The following is a 13754-nucleotide window of genomic DNA, read 5'->3' as shown; positions in this document are numbered from 1 at the left end:
CTCCTGCAGGTGCGGCTCTGCCATCGCACCTGCACCATACCTCACCCATGCGACCCAAGGCACTGCTTCTGCGCTTCCGCAGGTGCGGCCCATTTCTCGCATCTGCGGAGCCCTGTTCCCAGTTCCATTTCCGCTCCTGCTACTCTTTTGCCACTTTTGTGGCTCCGCACTTGTGCCCATAACTCCACAAGTGCGGTCACAACAGAACCAGCAGCCTCGGCAATTTGCAACATGCAACAAAATAATCCGAACCTCGCCTGAAGCTTACCCGAGCCCCTCGGGACCCCGTCCAAATATACCAATTAGAATGAACTTTTGAACTTTTAACTTCCAAAACTCGAGCTAAAACATATCAAATCAACTCAGAATGAACTCAAATATTGCACACAAGTCCCAAATGACATATCAAAACTATTCCAATTCCAAGAACCATAATCCGAATCACATATCCTCAAAGTCAACTTTCGGTTAAACTTATGAACTTTCCAAACCTTCAAAATTCTAACTTTCGCCAATTAGTGTCGAATCCTTCTAGAAATATCCAATTGCAAATCTGGGCATACGCCCGAGTCCAAAATCACCATCCGGACCTAACGGAACTATCAAAACTCCATTCCAGGGGTCAAATTTACAAAAGTCAAACTTGGTCAACTCTTACAACTTAAAGCTTCAATTATGAAATTCATTCTTCCAAATCGATTTTGAATAACCCGAAAACAAAAAGCGACGATTCACATAAGTCATAATATAACATACAGAGCTACTCATGCCCTTAAACTACCGAGAGAAGTGCAAATTCTCAAAACGACTGGTCGGGTCATTATATTTTCCCCCACTTAATCATACGTTCATCATCGAACGTGCCCAGAGTCATTCCAAAGCCATCAGATCGCTGTGAAACCATACCATATACATATCCGAGGGTGATCTCACATCACCCTAATCCATATAAGCCTGACGACACAACCTAACTGAAGATCCTTAATTCACCTTAGCCTATAAACCTTAGAATCCAAATTTCAACATCTGGAATTTCTATAAGACCCGAATCTCGTATCTACATACTGTATAAGCCTGAACAAGCTGTATCAAGCCATAGCCGTAACCCAAGACACAATCACATGATATTCCACATAACTCCAATACTCAAAGCAATAACTTCCGATCACAGTAGCTGCTCAAGACAACCAAATACCGATAATAAACCTTATATCGAACAAAAATCCGTTCTATAACTTTTGGTACACTATCGATGATGAAAGAAACATGCAGAAACTCATAACCACTTATCAGATCAACAAGTCGTGGAGCTCTCTCTTATTCGACAAGAACTATAGCCAAATTTCTAAGCTGACTCCCGATATTATCCTTCCAAATATACCGCAATCAAATCCAATAGCACATATTCTAGGTTCAATGACCTTATCTTATCAAATACAACTACCTTACTGACATGTCACACCAATAGAACCTTAAGACACAAATTGCGCAATCCGTGCACCAATACGCAACAATTCAAGTGGGCTCAAACATAGAAAATGACTCAAATGAGAGAACCGCCCCGCAAGCTCAACAAGTACCACTACAACCGCAATGCGTGACCCCATCCAAACACTTCTCCATATGAAATACCTCAAGCTACCATAATCAAAATCAACAACTACATGCAATTCGACATCAAATACACAAAGTGTATGACCATAACCACGAATAAGAAACTAGCACAATATAGCATAGTCCGGGAGATAATATACCCAAGACGCAATCAACCATTCGACACCCCAATAACCATCTCGCTCAAATTACGCCACAAGACCCAAACAAAACCGCACCATGTGTGCCTATAACCAACAAATCATAACCCCTCATAGCATAGAGGGGTAACATATAGATCATATCAGAACATGAATAAGCCCAACTCTACCGAATGACACATCCCTAAACAATTGCAGTACAGAGTCAACCAATCCGACCTGGTGTATAATACACATCCTCGTTAGGTCTACCAAATGGGCCCCAAATCAACTATGGTCATCCACAAATAGATAAATAACCCTCTGAATGTCCACAATGACCTAACCATAACACATATTATCATCTGGATAGCTTTATCCACATCTTCACAGTCCAAAACCATAAAACAATCTGCTTCTGAGAATTCCCGAACTCCAAATCCATAGAACACACGACTCACCATATCTGATCCCTACTCCATCGCCTGAATGTCTAACACATCTCTCATACACGATCATCCCATGAAAAATACTTCTAAAATTCTTCCGTGCCATATAGCAAAAATCTGAATATTTGCAGTCAATCAATACGTGAGTACCTCAATACCAATGAAGTATCATTAAGTCAGCACACACTACGCCTTTGGAAATGTGCACCCTTCTCAGGAATTACCAAATTGTTATAACATTGATCTAAATATCTGAAATTGTCCATGTCGTTCTAAATTTATGACCTTCCCTCCAATTCCGGACCATGACCTTGCACATGCAAATCTCAACCCCACACAACACACCGCATCTATCATTCCATCATATGACAACTACGAGAATCTCATAATCAACTCTGATTCCAGCAGAATACATACCCGACCAGTCCAAAACCTTCCATTTAATCCCCTCCAGGAGAAAATCACAATGCGCAACATGCTCCTCGCACCGGTAGGAAATATCCATCTCAAACCGTGGTAAAAACCATCGAGAACTCTTAGAAACCCATTTACACCTAACCAAGCCATCAGAACTGCATATCTCTAACTCAACCAAGTAGCGCAGGTCACCAAACCAATGATTATTGCCACAAAACATCCGTAGAGACTCACCACATCATATGTACCCAAGGAACCGATCATACCCATTACCGTACTTATCCAACCTACTACCAAGTTGTCCTATTTCTCCGAGTTCCTTCCTAATAACCCTCAAGTTGACACTCCTCCTCGCCATAATACCCTGATTCTCAACCAAAACTCACCCTGCAAGATCCTAAAATAAAACCACTTTGCCCTAAGGCTCATAAGCCATTGTATTCGCTCTTAAGCACCCCTAAAGTACCACAACCAAGACACCCACTCAGAAGAGACCTTTTGTGAATCTAAAGTTGTTTCCTTCACCTTCCTAATGCTGAAATGTAGAATCCATAATGATATAAAAATGCCACAAGTCTCGACACTATCCAACTTAAATCTCAGATTCTAGTCATATACAAATCCGCAAAATTCTCTATTGCTACTTATAAATCTCAAATCCATTAGAACCTTCTTGAGAGTCACCCACCCTGCTCAAATCTGAATTGCATCATCCAACCGGGCCAAACGACATGTGCCCCATTAGCACGACAATACCCAAATAAGTAACCCACACCTCTCAACAACAGAGTAAACCCCCACTCCATGCACACCACATCCGTCATGAATAACAAACTCAAATCATTCCACGGTTTCCATATACCCCTAAAGTGTAATACATCATGCATCCAGAAGATTCCTTGCTGAAGTCATCTTCAAAACCAGACTCTGCAAGTCATAACCGATTCACAATTATGCCTCAAACCGAAACCAACACAACATATAACCATGCAATCAAATTGGTGATAGCAAACTCCCCCACTTGGCTCAAAGCCATAGATCAAAACACTTGATAACTCGCAACACCCATACTCTATTACTACCATAATACCACATGGAGATTCAACTAAATCCTTCATAAGTTCACATAACACAAACCATATAGTACCCCAAATCATCTACTAAGCTCGCATATATTCATGTGACGATCAGGTCACACAACATCATAAGGATCACACATTCGTAGATTACCCCACAGGTGAAAACCCACCCACTTAGCTTCAAACTGATATCTCTCTATAACCTTTCAGGGACACAACTACTATGCCATCACTTAATCTTCCTGATCCTAAACTCACAACAAGACATGAAGATCTACTTCTTTCCACAATTAAACAACATGAAAAATCTTTCAACACACTCATAACTCGAGACAATACGTCACATAAAGATAGATATCAAGCACCCAATAGTCCTTTCCACATCTCAAGAAACTCTTCCCCTTATACTCAAACCATCTGAACACATCCTACAGTCATGTCATGCTCATCATATACCCATCCAGCCACTCGTTGAGCCACAAATTCCACTCATATGGACACTACCGGTCATATAAGTCCTAAAACACGTGCTCACAAAATCAAAATCCCCATGCTCATGCTACAGTCGAAACCCGACCTCAAGTCCTCTAGACTAAGCCATCATCAGCACATAGAAATCACATCTCGCACCTAATCCATAGAATCACAAGTCGTCGATGCATAACCGATATCGAGCGCTCACATGCGTATATGAATGCGTGGAAGGAATTCAAAGAGTTACAATTCAAGCTGAATCAATGCCGCACAATAATGAAAGAAAGATGGGAAGTTTATCCTAAATGCCTTATAGTCCCTCGAAGATAGGTATGGACGTCATCATACCGATATGCAAGACTCTACTACACACTTTCTCATGACTTGAAGAACCTATGAACCTAGAGATATGATACCAACTTGTCACGACCCAAAATCCAACTAGTCATGATGGCACCTAACCCAACCCACTAGGTAAGCCAATAACCAACTATCCAATTTAATGAGTTTTATTAAGAGAAGAAACAGTAATACAACTACTTTTATACAATAATTTTCCAAGGATAGGTAGTACAAATCATGAGCTTCTAAGGATTAAATATTTTACAAAACTGAATTGAAATAAGTACAACATTTATTTGAAATATAAATGAATAGAATTTGAATCTAATGCTACCAAGGACAAGTGATAGCCTTAACTGGGATGCAAGTACATTTTCAAAACTAGCTCCCACTGTACGCAGCAACATCAGCATCCAACATCTGCACGCAAGGTTCATAAGTGTAGTATGAGTAAAACCGACCCCATGTACTCAAGAAGTAACAAACATAACCTTAGGTTGAGAGTAGTGATGAGCTGGAACAAGGGTTAGAGTCCGACTCCAATAACCAGCAACAGTTCATAACAATATAATAAAGATGGTACAAGAAAATAACTCAAAGGTAAGATGCTCAACGCGTTCACAGTTATGGAAAGATAGGCATACTTTTCAAGTATAACAGTAAATCCCAAATTTTTCACCGAAAACACCAAAAGTATATGAGTGAGTTTTAAAATTGTGATTTTCTCAAAAACCATTCAACAATAAATAAGATGTTTTATTTTCAGATAGCATAAGGAAACTACATCTATATACCTACATGTCAATATACAGGCGAAATCATGAATGTCACAAAAATGGGGTAGTAGAAGGAAATGGATCCATATGCATGTATCTCAAGTACGCATGTCAAAAGCAATGTGTCTTAGTGATGAACTCGTGTACTCACACTCTCAGAGTACTCAATCTCCCCGTCTCGTATTTTCACTCTTCATGCTCAATACTCAGTACACTCAGTCCCTATGTATTGTACAAGCAGATCCAGCCCAAATACAAATAAACCAAGGGAGATCCAGCCCAAGATGCAAAAAGATAAAACCAAGGAAGATCCAGCCCAATGCACATGAACCAAAATGCAAATAAACCAGGGCAAATCCAGCCCAATACAAATGAACTAGGGTAGATCCATCACAAATATTAATGATTGCTAGCAATTGCGCCCACTATAGATGTGCCGACTCTAGAGGACGATCCAGCCCAAGAACTATAATAAGACAAATCTTGGCATGAATCAATACAGTCTGTTGCGGCGTGCAGTCTGATCCCATAAATATCACTTACAACAGGCCCTCGGCCTCACTCAGTCATCAATCTCTCCAATCTCTCGGGCTCAAACACTCATGCTAAGTAGTCCTATAAAATGATATGCAATGTGAAAATATATGATAACAAAGCATGAGATATGATATGAAATAATGAATGTGACTGAGTACATAATTGTAATTAAGAAAATAACTCAACAACAATGAACAACTACTGTGGTTCCCAATAGTTCCAGCAGATAGCCTAAACGTGATTTCCAGCATAAATTACAGCTCAAGTTCTCTAACACAGAGTACAATAAAAATGTTCAGATAAGATAGCTACATAGTTCCATAAAATCGACTAAATCACAATTCACACAGTGCACGCCCACGCGCCCGTCACCTAACATGCGCGTTACCTCAACATCAATCACATAACACGTAACTTGGGGATTCGTACCCTCAGCACCATGTTTAGAAGTGTTACTTACCCTGAACAAGCCAAATACGATACCGAGCAAGCCAAATGATGCTCCAAAAATGCCATCCCACGCGTACTGACCTCCGAACAGCTCGAAACTAGCATAAAGCAACTCAAATACATCAAATAATGCCTAAGGAAACAACTCCAAATTATAAAGGTCGAATCCTTAATTCAAAATCCAAAATCGACCAAAACGTCAAACCCGGGCCCATACCTCGGAACCCGATGAAACTTATACAAACTGACAACCCATTCAATTTCGAGTCCAACAATACTAGTTTCACCCAAATTCGACTCTGAATCGATGTTGAAAACTCACTCTAAGAGACTTTAGGCTAAAAACCCCAATTTCTCTTTACAATTCATAATCCAAATGCCAAAAATCGAAGATAGATTCATGAAATATTATCAAAAGCGAATAGAGAAACCTTACCCTAATCGACGTGGTGAGAATCACTCCAAAAATTGCCTCAATCCGAACCCCAAATCTCAAAATATGATAAAAGAACCAAAACCTTGATTTATAGGTTATGCTCAGCGGTTTTTACATTTGTGAACCAAATTTCCGCTTCTGCAGACACGCACATGCGGCCCGATCTTTGCTTCTATGAACAAACCAAACTTAGAAGCAATCGCTTCTGCGGAACATCACTTCGCACCTGCGCGCCCGCAGGTGCGGCACTATCATCGCATTTGCGCCATACCTCGCCCCTACGACCCAAGGTGCGGTCCGCAGGTGCGGCCCATTTCTCGCATTTGTAGAGACCTGCTCCCAGTTTGATTTCCGCTCTTGCTACTCTTTTTCCATTTTTGCAACTCCGCACCTGCGCCCATAACTCCGCAGGTGCGGTCACATCAGAACCAACAGCCTCAGCAATTTGTAGCTTGTGGCAAAGTAATCCAAAACTCATCTGAGCCCCTCGGGACCCTGTCCAAATATACCAACAAGTCCCATGACATCACACAGACCAACCCGAGGCCTCAAAACACACTTAACAACATCGAAACGGCATATCGTACCTTAAATCAAACTTAATGAACTTTCAACATCCAAAACTCATGTTGAAACGTATCAAATCAACTCGGAATGAACTTAAATTTTGTACACAAGTACCAAATGACATATCGAAGCTATTCTAATTTCGGAACCACAACCTGAATCTGATATCCTAAAAGTCAACTTCCGGTCAAACTTATGAACTTTCCAATCCTTTAAATTTCTAACTTTCACCAATTAGTGTTGAATCCTTTTAGAAATATGCAATAGAAAATACGGGAAAATGCTCGAGTCCAAAATCACCATACACGCCTAAAAGAACCATCAAATCTCCATTTTGGGGTCAAATTTACAAAACTCAAACTTGGTTAAGTCTTCCAACTTAAAGCTTTAATCATGAAATTCATTCTTCCAAATCGATTTCGAATAATCCAAAAACCAAAACCGATGATTCACACAAGTCATAATGCAACATATGAAGCTACTCATGCCCTCAAACTATCGAGTGAAATGCAAATGCTCAAAAGGACTGGTCGGGTCATTACATCTGGCTGAGTGGATAAATTTTCCCAAGAATGGTTTCACGTATTTTTAAACGTATACCTTTACTTTGGGGACATTCTCTTTTAGTGGGGTAGCATGACTCCATTATTTTGGAGTTCTACATTCGTTACCAGGTATGCGTGGCACAAGCAAGTCCTTCTGTGTGGAGGACAGTCACTTGTCTTCAGCATCTGTGCTAGGAGACGGGAGAGGAGTTAACCCTAGCATGATTAATGAAGCTCTATTCCCCCAAGATATTTCGTGGGGGAATGATAAATTTCATTAAATGTGGCCACCATGCTCTTCTTGCTAGAATGGATTATGATAATGACCGTGGGCGGATGGAACGGTTCGTTGCAGTTGCCACCAGGGATATCATTTTGGCCACGACTTCATCCTTTCCGGAATTGTGGAACCGTACTTGTAAGTTCATCGTTTGTTTATTCTTCTAGCTAAAGATCATCCCATGTTGTTGTTGATTCTTCTTATTTCACTTGTTTCAGCAACTCGGTGGGTTCCACCGAGGGTCGAAGTCTTAGACCAGTGGGTCCAAAAGATTTTGGATATTACATGCCCGAGAACGTACGTGGAAAGAACTAGCCATTAAATATGGGTGGAAGGCCAAACATCATGGTAGGTTAAACTCATCTTGTTTCCCCATTCGTATAAGAAAGTTGATTAACCATTTTTCTCTTGTTGAATTCAGGTCTACCCCAGGGCCAATTGTCATCCCTGAGGAAGACGTTTTGGCTAATTATGCTGACACGACAAGGCTATTGCAGGAGGCTTTTACCCGAACAGGTGTCTCCGGGCCTACTTATGGTACAAGTGCTTCTTCTCGGATTCCTCGGCCGGAGAAAAATCAACCAAAAAGATGACGCTCCTCCGCGGCCGAGGGAAAGAACAAAAAAGCAAAGAATGAAGTGCCTGAGCCATCCCCGTATGTCGTTGAGATGAGCGCCACACCCAAGCCGATACCAGAAACTGTGGTGATCGACGATGGTGGAGAAGCCAGTGATGATGGGGCTTCTCTACATAGAAGATGACGACCTTCATCATCTCAACCGAATGCTCAGTGTGTTGAGCTAGTTACACCAACCGAAGATGATGCTTCGGCACTCTGGGGGGGGAGAGTTCGATATGGTGGAAGATGCTAACTATCACTTCTGAGTCCCAGTTGTCACGCCTAGTACTATGAGGCTGAGTACCAGGTCCCTTCCATCTTTGGTTGACGAGAAATCAACAACCAGCACTGCATTTGCCGTAACCGCTTCTCATCCTAAAATGCCATCTACTTCATCTCCCTCTTCTCCAACTCTGTCTTAGCCATCAGCAACTGCTACATCATCTCCACTGATCCATGTTGCCCAAGAGGAGAATGTCCCTCTTCCCTAGTCCCCAGTTAATGGGAATTTGGGGTAAAATTATGTTGTCTCCTCCGAAGATCCCCAAAGGAGGAGGAATATTACCCTCTCGGTCTCTACCAGATGACATCTGTTATCCTAGCTGGTAGAGCATGCTAACTATTTGAAGCCTTTAGCTTCATAAAAAGATAGGGCTAAGATACAAACTCTCTTGGGAGAGTGTTGGTTGGACAACGCCATGCATAACGCAACAACGGTATAATTTTGTTTCCTCCGTTGTTTCTTTTATCTTTGTTATGGTAGGATTTTGAATTTGTATTTTTGTTTTGTAGGCCAACTTTCTTGCTCTCCAGGGCTTTCAAAGGCTGATTTGTGATAAGGAGGAACTTACCTCCGGATGGGATCAACTTTTGGTCGAGCGAGACCAGAATGTTGCTCGCCTCTTAGAACTGGAAGCACGAGCTACTAAGGCCGTTGAATTGGAATCTTGGTTGCAGAAAAGTGAGCAAGAAGTGGTAACCCTTAGCTAAGAGGTTTCCCCGTTAAGGGAAATATTTGAAGAAACAAAGGCCAAATGGGCTGAAGTCCATAATGCCATTCTTGTTGCATCCAATCGTAAGGTTGCCTCTGCTGAAATATTGAGTAATTTGGAGGCATCCTTAAATGCCAAACTTAAGATCTTACTGATGCGGAGGAAAAGTATGCCCGGTTGGAGTTGAAGCATAAGAGGACCATAGAGCATAATAAAATTTACAGCTCTACTATCTGTGACATTGATGTCAGCCTCCGATCCATGAGATTCGTGCGGGACAGCCTTTCTGCTGAGGTTGGCCAGCTTCAAGAACTTCAATGCCGAGTGGTTTTCCTTATTGTTGAAACAATATACGCGATGTACGAAACGGGGAGAAAAACCTTGGAAAAGTCCAAAGCGGGTGTCATTGACTTTGATGTTGAAATTGCTAAGGCCTGTGAGCTAGAGTAAACTTCCAAAAAGGGTATTTCGACCCGGCTTGATGCTACCAATTCGTCTAGTTCTAGTTCTGAGTTCTCGGGAACTGAAGATGAGCCGGAAGGTGATGATGCTGAAGGTCAAAATGATGAAGGCCAAGATATCAAACCGGTAATGGATCTACCCACTTCTCCTGGGGGCGTAGATGCTTCTCTTCCTCCGGCTTCCAGAGATGTAGCAACTTAGTTTTTGTTGTATTTTTCACACATTAGTACTTGTGCTTTTTGGCACATTTATTGTGAATAGAAGTATCTTTTCGTTCAAGAATCGTGCAAACTTTTCTATTTGCGACCTTTTCGTTTAAGCATTCGTACAAGTTTTGCTCTTTTGTGCCTTTTTTTGTTTAAGTGTTTTGCGCAAGTTTTACTCTTTGCATCGAATTGTACGAGGCCTCGGGTTTATTTTCCCCTAAAAACATTTAGATTTCTAGCATAAGTTCCTCCAAAATCAACCCTTTAATGTGAGGCTTTTCATAAGAGAGGGCCCTTTTATGTTTACGGTGCTCTTGAAGAGGACGTCTCTTGTTCATTACGACACTAGCATTTAAAGTACTTGTTTAACTTTCACATTTATTCCTTCCATTTTCAAAAGTACATAAGCATTTTTTGTGCTAAAACAAAATTGCCATTTCATGTGGCTAAGTTGTAGAACTGTTTCTATGGGGCTGGCCATGCAGTCCCCAGTACCGATGATACAACTATGTTTCTGATTTTCGTATTTCGGTCGACGTGGAAGTCATTATTGTCGTATCCATATATCATTCCCCCTAGTGTTCGAATGCGAAGAATGCGAATTTGAACACTGGAAGTTTTGCACCTTCGAGGATTCCACTAGTGAATTACTAGATAATCTTCAGTTCGATAGCAAAATTCACTTCCCCTTAGGAATTTATGCTATCGAGCCAAAGATTATTTAACAATCACCAATGGCTTGCACTTATGAATGGTCGGATAATATCAGTCCGATAGCAAACTTTACTTCCCGGTAGGAACATTGCTATCGAGCAAAAGACTATCTAACAGCTCCGTAGTAGTTCTTTGCTTGTGTGCTTTGTCATATAAAGGTCTTATTGTAGCTATTGAAGCTTCCTTCGTAGTATGCTTTCCATTGCTTCCTTGTTGAAAACCTTGCCATAAAAACTCAATTGGGACAAAAACTGAACGAAGGGAAAAAGAATGAAGCACATACATGCGAGGCTCATCAACAATAGTATCTCTTGAGGTGTGCTACATTCCAGTTGCTTGGAAACTTTTCTCCATCTTGATTTTCTAACTCATGTGACCTTTTCCCGATGATAGCTGAAACCCGGTAGGGGCCTTCCCATGTTGGACCTAGCTTCTCTGCATTGAGCTCCCGGGTGTTCTGAGTTACTTTCCTTTAAACCTAGTCTCATACTTTAAAATAACGGAGGTTGGCTCTTTGATTGTAATATCTCTCTATTAACTGCTTTTGGAATGCCATCCTTATATGCGCCAAGTACCTACGTTCATCGAGCAGCTCTAAATTCACTAACATTGCTTCATTGTTTGCTTCATCGTTTGCCCAGAAATATCTCAGGGTAGGCTCTCCTACTTCCACGGGGATCAGGGCTACTGCCCAATACACAAGAGAGAAATGAGTCTCCCCCGTGCTCGATTTAGATATTGTTCTGTACGCCCATAGTACACCTGGCAGCTCTTTGGATAATTTACCTTTAGTTGCTTCCAATATCTTTTTGAGATTTTTTATAATCACCTTGTTTGTTGATTTTACTTAACCGTTTGTGCTCGGATGATAGGGTGATGATGTAATCCTTTTGATTTTCAAGTCTTCAAGGACCTTTGTGACCTTTGCGCCTATAAATTGTGACCCATTGTCGCGAGCTATCTCTTTTGGTATTCCAATTGTACAAATTATATTCTCCCACAAGAAATCTATCACTTCACGTTTGCCGATCTTATGATAAGGATATTCTTCAACCAACTTATAAAAATACTCAGTTAAAATCAAAATCAATCTTACCTTGCCAGGGGCGGGTGGCAGTGGTCCGACGATATCCATTTCCCACTTCACGAACGGCCATGGTGACTAACTGAATGCAATGGCTCTGCCAGTTGATATACCAACGGTGCGTTGCATTGGCATTTATCAAATTTTTGAACATAAGCTTTGGAGTCTTGTTCTATCTGGGGCCCGTAATATCCTGTCCTAATTAATTTTAACACTAAGAAATCCACGCCTGAGTGATTTTCGCAGATCCCTTCGTAGACTTCTAGCATAATATAATTAACTTCGGAGGCTCCCAAACATCGGGCCAACGGGCCTTGGAAAGAACTTCTGCACAATTGACCCCCCTTGAAGCTCTATCGAGCTGATTTAGTGCATAGTGCCCGAGATACCTTAGGATCTTTAGGAAATTTTTCGTAATCGAGATAGTCAATCATCTCATTTCGCAATAGCTATCCGCACCAAATATCGAATGCATAAGTTGTACTACCGTACTGGAGTCTGGTCTTTTCATCTCTGTGGACGATCCAAGGTTGGATAGAGCATCTGTTTCCAGATTCTCTTCCCTCATGATATGCATAATTGACCATTCCCAGAACCGAGCAAGCAGGGCCTGGATTTTCACTATGTATTGTTGCATGATTTCCTCTTTGGCTTCGAAGATCCCGTAGTCCTGATTTACTTCCAATTGGGAGTTGCATTTGCTTTCTATGACCTCGGAGTCTAGTCCCTAGGCCAATTCGAGCTCTACAATCAAAGCTTCATACTCTACTTCATTGTTACTTAGAGGAACAATTCTTATGGCCTACCTTAGTGTTTCTCCCGAGGGTGTGGTTAACACTATGTCGAGCCCGGACCATTTCACATTGGAAGCTCCATCCGTGAACAAGGACAAACTCATGATGTCGATTCCGACACCATTACCGCTTATTTGGAAGCCAAAGGTAAACATCCCGGGCTGAAATTGGTCACTAAGTCGGATAAAACTTGTCACTTAATTGTAGTCTTGGGTTTATATTTTATGTCAAATTCACTCATTTTGACAGGCCACTTGGCCAGCCAACCTGAGAGTTCAGGTTTATGAAAAATATTTCGTAGGGAAAACATGGTCACCACAGCTATAGGGTGACATTGGAAATAAGGCCTTAGCTTTCGAGCGGTGACTACGAGAGCTAAGGCCTATTTTTCCAGATGCGGGTAGCGAGTTTCTGCTCCAGTCAAAATTTTACTTACATAATAAATAGAAGATTGTGTACCTTCATCCTCGCGGACTAAAACAACACTTACCGCTACCTCCGAGACTGCTAAGTAGATCAGTAGTTGTTTGCCTTCCTCCGGTTTTCAGAGTAACGGAGTAATTGGAAAATACCTTTTCAGATCCTTCAAAGTCTACTGACATTCCGGTGTCCATTTAAAGTTATTCTTCTTTTTTAGAAATGCGAATAAATGGTGGCATTTTTCCAAAGACCGGGAAATGAAGCTACTCAAAGCGGCCAGTCTCCCTGTTAGCCTTTTACCCTCTTTTATGCTTGATAGCTGGTCCAATATATCTTCGAAGGCTTTAATTTTATCGGGGTTAACCTCAATCCCCATTT

The sequence above is a fragment of the Nicotiana tabacum genome, chromosome 15 (assembly GCF_000715075.1).
Source record: "Nicotiana tabacum cultivar K326 chromosome 15, ASM71507v2, whole genome shotgun sequence".
In the NCBI taxonomy this organism is placed as follows: domain Eukaryota; kingdom Viridiplantae; phylum Streptophyta; class Magnoliopsida; order Solanales; family Solanaceae; genus Nicotiana; species Nicotiana tabacum.
The sequence above is the reverse complement of the archived record's forward strand: the minus strand, read 5'-3'. Positions refer to the sequence as shown.